Below are 12,413 nucleotides of genomic sequence, written 5' to 3' on the forward strand. Positions count from 1 at the left end.
CCCGGCTGCCCCCCCCGTTGAGGAGGGGCCCGGCAGCACGGCCGCGGGTCGGCCAGACGAGGAGCGAGAGAGAAAGGAACGCCGGCGGGCGGGGAGGGGGAGCGAACCGGCAGAACGAGGACCGTCGACGGCAGGGCCGGCCGCAGCGGCACCCCCCGCGGGAGACGCCTCACAAGGGACCGGGAGGCCGCTCGGGCGGCGACCGGGCACGCGAGCCAAGCCGGCGGGAATCACACTGCACCCAACCCGGAGCAGTCCCGCCACGCCCGCGGCACCGAGCCGACCCGAAACCAACGGACAACCCCCGGGAGCCCGAGGAGACGCCAGCCGACGCGAGAGAGAACCGAGGCAGACGCCGACGCCAACCGACGAAGACCCCCGCGTGGCAGCGGGTCCCAACGTCCGACGACGCGCCGGACGCGGCCGACCGCCGGTTCCCCCAAACAAGAAGTCCGCCCCCGAGAGCGAGGCCAACCCCGCGGTTCACGGACCCTCGAGAGCCCCGCGGAGGGGGAAGGGGGGGTAGGACGGCTCCCGCGATCTCCACCGGCCGTGGGAACGCTGCCGTGGAAGGGGGGGACGAGGCGGCAACCGCAGACGCCCGAGAGCACGCGGCACGCACCACACGCGACACGACCTCGCCGCGAGAGTGGCCGGGACGTGGACGCGCGTGGGAGGGACGCACACGCGACGGAGGGCACGGGGGAAACGGAGGCGGGTGGGACCGGGAGCCCAGCGCCGCCCTTCCAAACCCACCCGTCCCGCGACGACCCCTCGCGGTGAGAGGGGGTACCGCGCACGCGGGCGTGTGCACGGCCCTTCCCCGCCACCTGCCACCAGAAACCCAATCTCCCCCACAAGCTCCGCACAGCGGCAGGTCGACAGAGCCCCGTCCCGCGTGATCCCTCCTCGTACTCGGAGCGGGGAGGCGCGGGTCGCGGTAGGCGAGAGAGCAAACGCTGCGCGCAGAAGGCTGAGGTCAGGGCGGGCAGCCGAGGGGACCATCCGGGAGAAGCCCCTCGGAGATCGTAAAGCCCTTTCCGAAGATAGCTAGAGAAGGCAAATTCCTCACTGAGGGCGGGACGAACCCAACACCGACGAGCAGCCAAGGGCTCCGTGCACGCAACGGGAAACGAGCAACAGGCGCGGGACAGAACGGGAAGGACCACGCGCCAGCTGGTGGGGGGTCTGCGGTATCGGCAAAGGTCTCTTTCTCCGGGGTCTTCTTGAGCATTCGCGGACCGGGGGGACCTGCGACAGGTCCCCGCCGAGGGCCAGGCCTCTTCAAGGCGCACACAAAGGAGGAGCCTTGACTTGAGGGAGTCCGGTCTTTAAAAAGGGCCAGCCGCGATCGCTCAGCACCACCCTAACCGCGCAGGGCCCGCGGGTGAAGGCACCAAAAACATAGGCACGGGGTGGGCGCTCACCCAACGGAAGGAGCCTTTTAACCGCACACTCAACTCCTCGACCCCCCCCCTTTTCTGTCACCGTGCAGAAAGCCGGCAACTAGGACAAGGGAAAGCGTAAAGGCACAAGCACCATGGAGCACAGGAGGCACGCCGGGGAGCGGGAAGCGCCACCGCCAACTCAGAAGCGGGCACCTTGGTGGTCAAAGCCCGGAACGCTCCAGGAGCACCGCAAGGCTCACACAAAGCAGGGCGCGTGCACACACCATTCGGGAAGGGTATGCACCGCAGCGGGTCTACCACCTTCCCCCGGCACGGGGGAAGAGGGCCGCGAAGCAGTGAACGGCGTGGGGGCAAGCGCCCCCGACACGTCCACAGGGACACCGCGAACCACAGCAACAAGTGTGCGCGGGTCAGCGCTCGTGCCGGACAGCCGCACCCCTGACTTCCACACACCACCCTGCAAAGGAATGGGGAGGAGAGACGAGGGGCCCGCTGGCAGAACGAGAAGAGCGGTCGCCATTCGCGCTGAATGACCATTCGCCATGAATGTCCGTCCCTCGCCTGGCGCGGCTTAGGCCCCGGCCCGAAGAGAACGCGGCAGCACCACATCGATCCAACGGGAGCGAGACACGCCATGCATCGGGAACAACGGGCGTGAGAGCTTTCTAACACGCACTGGACGGGAATACGAGCGAGAAGAGCGAGAGAGAGCACGGGAAGAAGTCGCTAACACTGCCACACACACACAAAAAAAAAAAAATTTACCCTTCTCGAGGGCGAGAAAAAAAAGGAAGCGTTGCACTCGGGAGGCACGTGGCGTGGAAGAACGGGACTCAACGGGCAGCGGAGGTTCGGGAACTCCTTCAAAAAAAATAAAAATAAAAAAAAAATAAAAATAAAAAAATAAAATCCCCTTCGAAGGAGAAAAGGTGCAACTCGGGAGGCACACAGCAGGAAAGAAAGGGACACACCACCAAGCAGCGGAGGTTCGGGAACTCCTTCCAAAAAACAAAAAAAAAAAAAACAAAAAAAAAAACAAATAAAAAAACCGGTCGGCCGCAGAGGAGCACGCCAGGGGGTCACTAGCACCAAACGGGAAAACCCTTCCAGTCGCACTCGGCACCAACGACTCCTACCGGTAACGGACGACAACCACCACGGGGAAATCGGGAACGCCTGACACGCGGGACGGTTGTCATAAAGCTGCCCCAGAGAGCACAGGCAAGCAAGCACGGGAAAGCAGGAAGCGCGTACTCATGGGGGGGACGCTAAGCTTCAAGCATCGAAGAGGCCCATGCGCAGAAGAAAAGAGCTAGGGCTGGACAAGCAAACAGCCTTGGTGCAAGCCTCTTCCAACGTCCTTTAATGACAAAAAGAGTCAAAAGGACAGCGTGTCAGCATATATCTCCAGGTACAATAAGGACAGATAGCAAAGATGAAAAGTGTAAAAGACACAGGGATAAACATGACAGGCCACACGGAACGTCTGGAAGTCATGTTCGGTGACGTGTCCCCAAGAGGTCCCCATGTAGAAAGAGAACCGGACCGCAAAGGAACAACTGGTCGACCTTAGAACCCTGAGTGCTCACAGACCGAGGAGGCCATGGTAGATAGCCTGGAACACAGCTTCCCCTCGGCCTCAGAAGTCCATGCTCCCGCTGGCAGGGACCGGGGAGGATCCTGGAAAAAATAAAGTCTCGGAGGCGCCCCCTAGCCGGGACACCTCGGCTCGGAGGCCGGGGACACAGCACCCTCTCGGCCTCAGAGGTCCAGGCTCCCGCTATCAGGGACCGAAGGGACTCCTGGAAAAGAAAAAAAAAAAAATCCGTGGCGCCACCTAGCCGGGCCACCTCGGCTCGGAGGCCGGGGACACAGCACCCTCTCGGCCTCAGAGGTCCAGGCTCCCGCTATCAGGGACCGAAGGGACTCCTGGAAAAGAAAAAAAAAAAAAAAAACTCCGTGGCGCCCCCTAGCCGGGCCACCTCGGCTCGGAGGCCGGGGACACAGCACCCTCTCGGCCTCAGAGGTCCAGGCTCCCGCTATCAGGGACCGAAGGGACTCCTGGAAAAGAAAAAAAAAAAAAAAAACTCCGTGGCGCCCCCTAGCCGGGCCACCTCGGCTCGGAGGCCGGGGACACAGCACCCTCTCGGCCTCAGAGGTCCAGGCTCCCGCTATCAGGGACCGAAGGGACTCCTGGAAAAGAAAAAAAAAAAATCCGTGGCGCCACCTAGCCGGGCCACCTCGGCTCGGAGGCCGGGGACACAGCACCCTCTCGGCCTCAGAGGTCCAGGCTCCCGCTATCAGGGACCGAAGGGACTCCTGGAAAAGAAAAAAAAAAAAAAAAACTCCGTGGCGCCCCCTAGCCGGGCCACCTCGGCTCGGAGGCCGGGGACACAGCACCCTCTCGGCCTCAGAGGTCCAGGCTCCCGCTATCAGGGACCGAAGGGACTCCTGGAAAAGAAAAAAAAAAAAAAAACTCCGTGGCGCCCCCTAGCCGGGCCACCTCGGCTCGGAGGCCGGGGACACAGCACCCTCTCGGCCTCAGAGGTCCAGGCTCCCGCTATCAGGGACCGAAGGGACTCCTGGAAAAGAAAAAAAAAACTCCGTGGCGCCCCCTAGCCGGGCCACCTCGGCTCGGAGGCCGGGGACACAGCACCCTCTCGGCCTCAAAAGTGTCTATGGTCCCGCTGGCTGGGACCGAAGGGACTCCTGGAAAAGAAAAAAAAAAAAAAAAACTCCGTGGCGCCCCCTAGCCGGGCCACCTCGGCTCGGAGGCCGGGGACACAGCACCCTCTCGGCCTCAAAAGTGTCTATGGTCCCGCTGGCTGGGACCGGAGAGGAGGGAAGAAATAAAAAAAATAAAATAAAATAAAATAAAAAATTTAAAAAAAAAAATTGGAAAAAAAAAAAAAATCCGGGACGGGGCCCAAGCCTTCTGGTCGACCTCATCCAGCTGCCACCAACCCCTCCTTGTGTCCCAATAGGTCGTACAGCCACCCTCCTCCCCTGAAGTTCTCCAGGTACAACCTCCTAGCTAGAGATGGTCCCCAGACAGGACGGCGTCTCCGTCGCGCACCCGCCTGCTTGCCTGTCACCCTCTCACCCTGGCCGGCTCACCACAGGCACTTCCCCGTCCTTTGTCACCAACCGGGGGACAGGAGCGTTGCGGAAACTTGTCGCCACTAGGTGTCGCCCGACAGCGATCTCGATCAAGCAAACCAATACAGACTGTCACGCGCCGCCGCCGCCACACACACTCATTCCGTCTCTCCAGAGTGACCTCCCTAGCTCAGGGGGACACTCACCCACGCACAACGGGGCAGGTACCCACCACTTCTCCCGAATGGCACAAACGGTCCCGGTTGTCCCGCCGGAACACAGTGAACGCGGGATGGACTCGGGGCCAACCCCCTCAGGCACCCAGAAAAGGAAAGTAGGACGGAGCGGTGAAAACAGGCCACCTCTAAGTGAAAGGACATGCACTCTCGAATCGGTTAACAATTAGCAAGGAACAGGCACAGTTAGGAAAAGGGAGCGTCCAAACTCCGGCGTGAGGGGAGGGTGGCGGCGACCTCAGTTCCACACCATTTTTAAATGGCTCACTCATTTTTAAAACCCTCCACCGATCCCGATGGGGGGGAGGGGGGGGTTGTTGTTGTTCTCTGTTCCTCGCTGCCACCGCCAGCCGGCACTCACCAAACCACACACCTGCCACCCTCTTTGGAAGACTAAACACAGAGAGTAAATTAAAAGAATGGTGGAATGATGGTGGAATGGTTAAAATTCCCGTGATTTGTTTTCACTCTGATCAAAACATACTTATTTTGTGCATTTGCATTCCCTTGTTCACACGTGCCTCTGTGTGTGTGGTGGGGGGAGGGAGGGAGGGAGGGAGGGAGGGAGGGAGAAAGAGAGAGAGAGAGAGAGAGAGAGAGAGAGAGAGAGAGAGAGAGAGAGAGAGCCAATTTAAAAAATAAAAACATGGTTAAATACAGCCACTTTGGGAAGATTGCTAGAGAGAATGCAGTCCAGAGTATGGAGGCCAGAGCTCTGGACGCTCTAGACCACAGGTCTCCCATCTCCCATATACCAGGCACCCAGCACCACCATCCCTACTTTGTTTGTTTGTGCGTTTGTTTGCTTGCTTGTTACATTAGTTTCATCCCAAGTTAATAATTATATATTTTTTTTCTATGCACGTATTTAGTTGTGGCAGGGGAACTCCTTCTTTAGGACAGGCAGACTTAGCTAGTTAGTTAGCCAGTCAAAAGTACGTAAAAAATTTATATCAACATAAATATCATTCACTAAGAAATCCTATCTGAAGAAAAAGAAAGAAAGGAAGAAAGAAGGAAGGGAGGGAGGGAGGGAGGGAGAGGGAGAGAGAGAGAGAGAGAGAGAAAGAAAGAGGAAAACTGGCAGACTTAGTTTTAGTGTTTTTGTTATTGTTTATTCAAGATATTGTTTCAGGGCTGGAGAGACGGCTCAGCGGTGAAGAGCACTGACTGCTCTTCCAGAGATCCTTAGTTCAAATCCCAGCAACCACATGGTGGCTCACAACCATCTGTAATGGAATCCTCTCCTTGTGTGTTGAAGACAGTGACAGTGTGCTCATAAAATAAATAAACAATAAAAAATATGTTTGAAGATTAAAGAAAAAACTCTCTCTCTCTCTCTCTCTCTCTCTCTCTCTCTCACACACACACACACACAAATAAACTCTGTAATAAAAATCAATGTGACTTCATGATCAAACTTCTATAGTCAATAGGACTAGAGAGAACACATGTCTGTAAAATAAAAGCAGAACCTTTTCTGCTTTGTTTTGTTTTGCCTCAAGGTACGTTTCTTTTGGTATAGCCCAGGCAGTCATGGAACTTGCTCCGTAGACTTATCTAGCCTCAAGCTCACAGAGGTCCACTCTGCCTGCCTCGGCCACCCACACAGCTCTCTCTGCTGACTATATGTCTGCATGCCAGAAGAGGGCACCAGAACCTAGGAGGACACACCACATGGCTCCTGAGAATCCAGGTTTTGACTTTAAAAAAAAAAAAAAAAAAAAAAATTCTGACAGCATAGAGGGTAGATATCTGCCTGCCAGGCTCTTCTAGTGCTGTTTAAGGTGGGGTAATAGCCATGTGAAGGAGACAAGGGGAGAGGAAAAATCGATTGGATGAGTAGTGCTGCTGAGATTAAGGAACACACACACACACACACACACACACACACAGAGAGAGAGAGAGAGAGAGAGAGAGAGACAGAGACAGAGACAGAGACAGAGACAGAGACAGACAGAGACAGACAGAGACAGTAAGACAAAGAGACAGAGAGAGAGAGATGACAGAGGGACACACCGAGGGAAAGACATCAGGACCAGCTGAATTTCTCAAGAAAAGAAAAGAAGAGAAAGGAAAAATGTTTTCTATATACACAAATCTGTATACATGATTTGTTATAGTGTCCCATTTGGGCACTTTGGATTCAACTGTGGATGGTTGGCAGCCAGCTTGGCTGACACCTGACCTCACCAAGATGGAAGCAGCCGGCCATTAGCCCTGATGTTCCAGGTCACTTCTGTTTCTCCCTTTCCCAGCCTCTAGGGAAACAGAACTTAATTAAACTCAGTTTGCACGTGCAGAAAGGTGAAGAGGCACCCAAAAGCAGCCAGAAGCCTCAGACCATCCACAGCCACATGTTCTCCTTCTGCCTATATTACTTCTAAATGATCGTATTTATTTATTTATTTATTTATTTATTTATTTATTTATTTACTTACTTACTTACTTACTTACTTACTTACTTACTTACTTTTTTTTCTTTCTTTTTTTTCGGAGCTGGGGACAGAACCCAGGGCCTTGCACTTGCTAGGCAAGCGCTCTACCACTGAGCTAAATCCCCAACCCCCTTACTTACTTACTTACTTACTTACTTACTTACTTACTTACTTACTTATTTTTGTCATACTTAAACAATCATTCGTCCTTGAATTCCTCCTGTATGCCAGGTAGACTTAGTCAGTCAGTCAGTCAGTCAGTCAGTCATTTAGCCAGGTCAAAATAGTTAAACATAAATATCAATAAAATCAATAAAAATCAAATGCAAACCCAATAGACAGTAAGTAAAATCGAATAAACCAAAAGATACATCATAAGCACAGAGTTTCAGCCGGACATTGAAAAGCAGCAGTTACCGAAGCAGTCTCCCTCCCACACCAACACACACACAGCTCGACCACCACCTTATCTGCACATTTTCAGCTCCTGCTTTCTAGAGTTACCAAGTTTATACACTACAGAGTTTAGCAAGGCAGGCCGGTTCACCGCACCCCCAGGGTCAGAGAACATGCTAGACCAGCTCTAGGGGATGGGCTGGGGGGCAGGGGAGGGTGGGAAGAGGGGAAACAGGCAGACTTAGGTATTCTAGTTTTGTTCATTCAAGATTCCACTTCTCTCTGTTGTAGCCCTGATAGACAGACAGGCAGGCAGGAATATTTGTTTGTCTGGCTTGGGGTTTGGGTTTGGTCCATTTGTTGGTGGATTTTGTTTTGTTTTGTTTCATTTTGTTTTTCGGGAAGTGTGGTGACTTAGTGCCTACACAAGCCAAGGCAGGAAAAATAAATAAGTAAAGATCTCTGAAACACAAATCTGGAGTGGGCTCTAGCATGGCCATGGACACACGCATGCACAGACGCACGCACGCACGCACGCATTGTAGACACGCACTCAAGGACACACTGGATTCTACAATGTTTGGTTTCTGAGTGTGTGTCATACAGAACCTAACAGAATATGTAATGAACTCTGGCAGTGACAGCAGAAACAACCTATGAGAAGGCGTCCTTGCAATATTAAAATGGCAGGCTAGCCAGGTGACAGTTATCTTAACCAATCTGATGTAGGCCTCATTCACACGGCATCTAGGCCTTAACAGTTAATTGTATCTGTTTCTTTATTTTCCTCTTAGGCCATCACATTGTTTTACCTAGACCTTTAACAGCCAGCAGCTACCAGCCTACAGCTACCAGTTTCTTTCTTTTCATAAAGAAACCCTGTCTGAAAAACTAGGGGAGGGAGACAAACAGATTAACAGATCTCTCTCTCTCTCTCTCTCTCTCTCTCTCGCTCTCTCGCTCTCTCGCTCTCTCGCTCTCTCGCTCTCTCGCTCTCTCGCTCTCTCGCTCTCTCGCTCTCTCGCTCTCTCGGCGCGTGTGTTTGTGTGTTCAACAGAGGAGGCATTCAGGTCTGAGAGACGGGGGAGGGAAAGAGGGAAGAGAGACAGAGAGTGACAGAGAAACAGTTGACAGAGAGGGAGAATTGTAGGTTAATTATTGTTCCGTCTCCTCAATCACGGTCTACTGGTCGCCATCGTGGCAACCATGCCCCGCAACCCTACCTTCGGTAAGATCAAGCATAATGGCGGCAACCATATAATTCCTGCTTAGTCGCACTGAACACTCCGGTCATCACTACCTGTGGAGAATTGTAAGGGGGCTCCTCTGGTCTAGAGAGTAGTACCCTTGAATGAAATGAGGATCACAGCAAGCATTATTTGTTTTGAGATATAAGATGTGGAAAGAACTATATGTGTGGATTTACAGACAGACAGACAGACAGACAGACAGACAGACAGACAGACAGAGAGGACAGGACAGGACAGGACAGGACAGGACAGGACAGGACAGGACAGGAGAAAAAAACAAGAACACAAACAAAAACTCAAAATGGAAGTCCGGTTCCAAATAGTCTCTGTCTGCCCTGTCGCTCTAGTGTTGGTGGTCCAGGTTATAAAAGCTTATACATGGGTGGGTGCGGGAAGTGCTGCTGGGTGTTCAGTTCAGGTCCAAGATTATTGCGGGTAACTAGACAACAAAGAAAGCAGTTAGACTGACTCCTACAGTGTTCGGTTTCTGAGTGTGTTATCACACAGAAGAGCCTAACAGAATATGTAATGAATTCTGGCAGCAACAGCAGAAACAACCAATGAGAAAGTGTCCTTATAATATTAGCAACTGCAACAAAATGGCAGACTAGCCAGCTAACAGTTCCCTAGCCATTAACTCATCTGACATAGGCCTTCTTCACGTTGCATCTAGATAGGTCTTCCTATCTTCCTCTCCAGTGCTGAGACCAAAGTGAGATCAAAGTCATGCATCACCATGGGTGCCTTCCTTTTCATTTCTTTTCTTTCATCCTAGGAAGTGAGTGAGTGTGTGTGTGTGTGTGTGTGTGTGTGTGTGTGTGTGTGTGTGTGTAAAGAGAGAGAGAAGGAGGGGGGGAGAGAGAGAGAGAGCTTTAGAGAGAGAGAGCTTGAGAGAGAGAGAGAGCTTTAAAATCAGCACTCAAGCCTTTTCTCTTCCTATCCCTATCCCAATCCCCCCCCCCAAACCAGCAGCAAAGCCACCAGCACTCGAGAGACAGAGGAAGATGAAATCTCTGGTCTGAGAAACAAGAGGAGGTAGATAAACATACCCCCCCCTCTCTCCTTCATAATTTGTTAAAGTGTTCCCTTTGTGTTGTGTGGACTCTACTTTATTAAGCAAGTTTCACATCGTACTAGCTCCAAAGAGGAGTCAACAGTCTCTTGGCGTGCAGACAGTTGTTGCCTGCTTTAAATATTTTTTGGTGTGTTTGTTTGTTTGTTTGTTTGTTTGTTTGTTTGTTTGTTTCAAAACCGAGGGCCTGCCTGCGTTCAACAGATCCAAACCCAGTTCTCAGAGGGGAAAATGGAGTCAAGTCCGAAGTCACTGGCATTTAAGTCATCTGCCATTGACAGTCATAGGAGATGGGAATATCGTCCTTTCTCCAATGGAGACTCACCTGGGTATGCATCAACCACATCTAAGGGCAGGCCTGGGTTAGTACGGGGTGGTGGATGGGGAGGAAGGATCTGGAAAGAGCTTTGCGATGGGAAACTATGATCAGAATGTTGCACAGAAAACAAAATTTGTATTTAAAAAGAAAAAAAAAAGGCTATCCAAAAAATCTATCCAAAAATGAAAGGAAACAAAACAAAACAAAACAAAACAAAACAAAACAAAACCGACAGCAGAACTTTACTAACTGCAAATGCTCCATCTCCCTGTATCCAACCACTCCACTCCCAGATAGGTAGATGATAGTTTGCACTTCTGTCCCAGTCGGGTTAAGAAAAGGGGAACCACCTCTGTGGAGAGCCATCTCTCCAGCCCTTGACAAGCTTTATTTAACTAAACATTAAACATGAATCAGAAACGCCAAACCCTGTACATATATGGTCCAGATTCACCCTTACTTAGAAATCCCCGAGCTGGCAGGGCGAGGCTGGGAATTGAGAGTGAGCAAAAAGGGAGTCTGCCTCTTTCCCCCAGGGTGTGCTATCAACTCCATTACCATTTCCAAACAGCTGGGTGTGAGTCTAACTAAGGTTTCCTTCAGTCAGACATTTGCCAGGAGCCGGAGCCCTGACAGGACAGCGAGAGCGATGATCAGACATCATTTCACAGTGAAATCATCACTCGCTGATTTCAGGCAGAAAACTTTAGAAAACTCTAAACTCTAAAGAGGCACTGAAGCGTGCTAGGGCAGCAGCAGTACTTCCCCGACTGACCTTCAGGAACCTGCATATTCTCCAGCCCCGCCCCACCCCACCCCCTCTCAGCTAGCTCCTGTCCACCCCTCCCCCTCCCCCCACATACAGGGAGGAGGCCTTGTGTGTGTGTGGGGGGGGGGGGGGCGGCAGCGGGAAGATGCAACTCTCTCTTGAGAGAGAGTTCGGGTCTCCCAAACAAATACATAACTAGAAACTTCATTTATTTACTTTATTTCATCGAGCATACCGTGGAAGAGGGAAAAGGAACAGGGAAGCTAGGCCAACTGGTCGAGCTCCTCCTTTCGTTTTGTTTCAAAAAGGAAAGGAAAAGCCAAAGAACCCCCTCTTTTTGGTGAAAGGAACAGAATGGTGAAAGTTGAAACATCGGCTCGCCACTTAATACTTTGGCTTTTAATAAAAGGGACAGCAGATCGACTTCCGAGTTGATTAAGAGAGAGAGAAAGAGAGAGAGAGAGAGAGAGAGAGAGAGAGAGAGAGAGAGAGAGAGAGAGAATAAAAACCACAAAAAAACGTTTTGTCGACCAGCCTCCTTTTAAACCTCTGTTACACAGGAAGACTGGTCAACCTCATTCCCCCCTCCCCCCACTCACACACACACCCCTCCCCCTCCACGGAGAGGTTTAATGAGAGAAGAAAGGTAGAAGAAGAGAGTAAAGGCCAGTCATGAGCACGTGGAGAGAATTTGGGAGGGGAATGGGGAGAGAAGGGACAAAGGGGAAGAGGGGAAGAGAGGAAGAGCAAAAGAGCAAAGAGAGGAGCAAAGAGAGCCAACCTCATATTTTATTTTATTTTTTTTAAAGATTTATTTATTTTATTTATGCGTAAGAGTACACTGTAGCTATTTTCAGACACACCAGAAGAGAGCATCAGATCCCATTACAGATGGTTGTCAGCCACCTTGTGGTTGCTGGTAATTGAACTCAGGACCTCTGGGAGAAATTTGTGTGTGTGTGTGTGTGTGTGTGTGTGTGTGTGTGTGTGTGTGTGTGTGCCCGTTAGTTTAAAAATCTGCTGTAGACCTCCCTTTTAATATCTGTTTAACAAATATTTTTACCATATTTAAATTTTATTTATTTTATTTTACTTAAAAATAATAATGAATAAAGAGTCAATGTGAATAAACAATAAAACAAAAATCAAGGTGATCGGGGTTGGGGATTTAGCTCAGTGGTAGAGCGCTTGCCTAGCAAGAGTAAGGCCCTGGGTTCGGTCCCCAGCTCCGAAAAAAAGAAAAAAGAAAAAAAAAAAATCAAGGTGATCAACAGATACCGACGACTGACATGGAAAAAAGTTAATAGATCGCCATAAAAACAGAGTAAGTGCGATGTAAACAATAAAACAGATGGGATGGAGAGATGGCTCAGCGGTTAAGAGCACTGACCGCTCTCCCAGAGGTCCTGAGTTCAAATCCCAGCA

The 12,413-nt window shown here is 51.4% G+C and overlaps 1 long non-coding RNA gene across 2 annotated transcripts in view; it reads right to left on the reverse strand.

The window, feature by feature from the left end:
- The window catches only part of LOC147997658 (uncharacterized), an 18,355-nt gene extending 13,316 nt beyond the window's left edge, over positions 1-5,039 (reverse strand). The window contains exon 1 of one of the 2 annotated variants that reach the window (XR_015647637.1): positions 4,741-5,039. This is a non-coding gene — a long non-coding RNA (uncharacterized LOC147997658). Of the gene's footprint in view, positions 1-4,714 lie in introns of both variants that reach the window. The other variant, XR_015647639.1, reaches the window with a different exon arrangement.
- Positions 5,040-12,413: the final 7,374 nt, after the last annotated feature.

The sequence above is a fragment of the Rattus norvegicus genome, unplaced genomic scaffold (genome assembly GCF_021556685.1).
Source record: "Rattus norvegicus strain SHRSP/BbbUtx unplaced genomic scaffold, alternate assembly SHRSP_T2T unassigned-0000083, whole genome shotgun sequence".
Taxonomy (NCBI): Eukaryota; Metazoa; Chordata; class Mammalia; order Rodentia; family Muridae; genus Rattus; species Rattus norvegicus.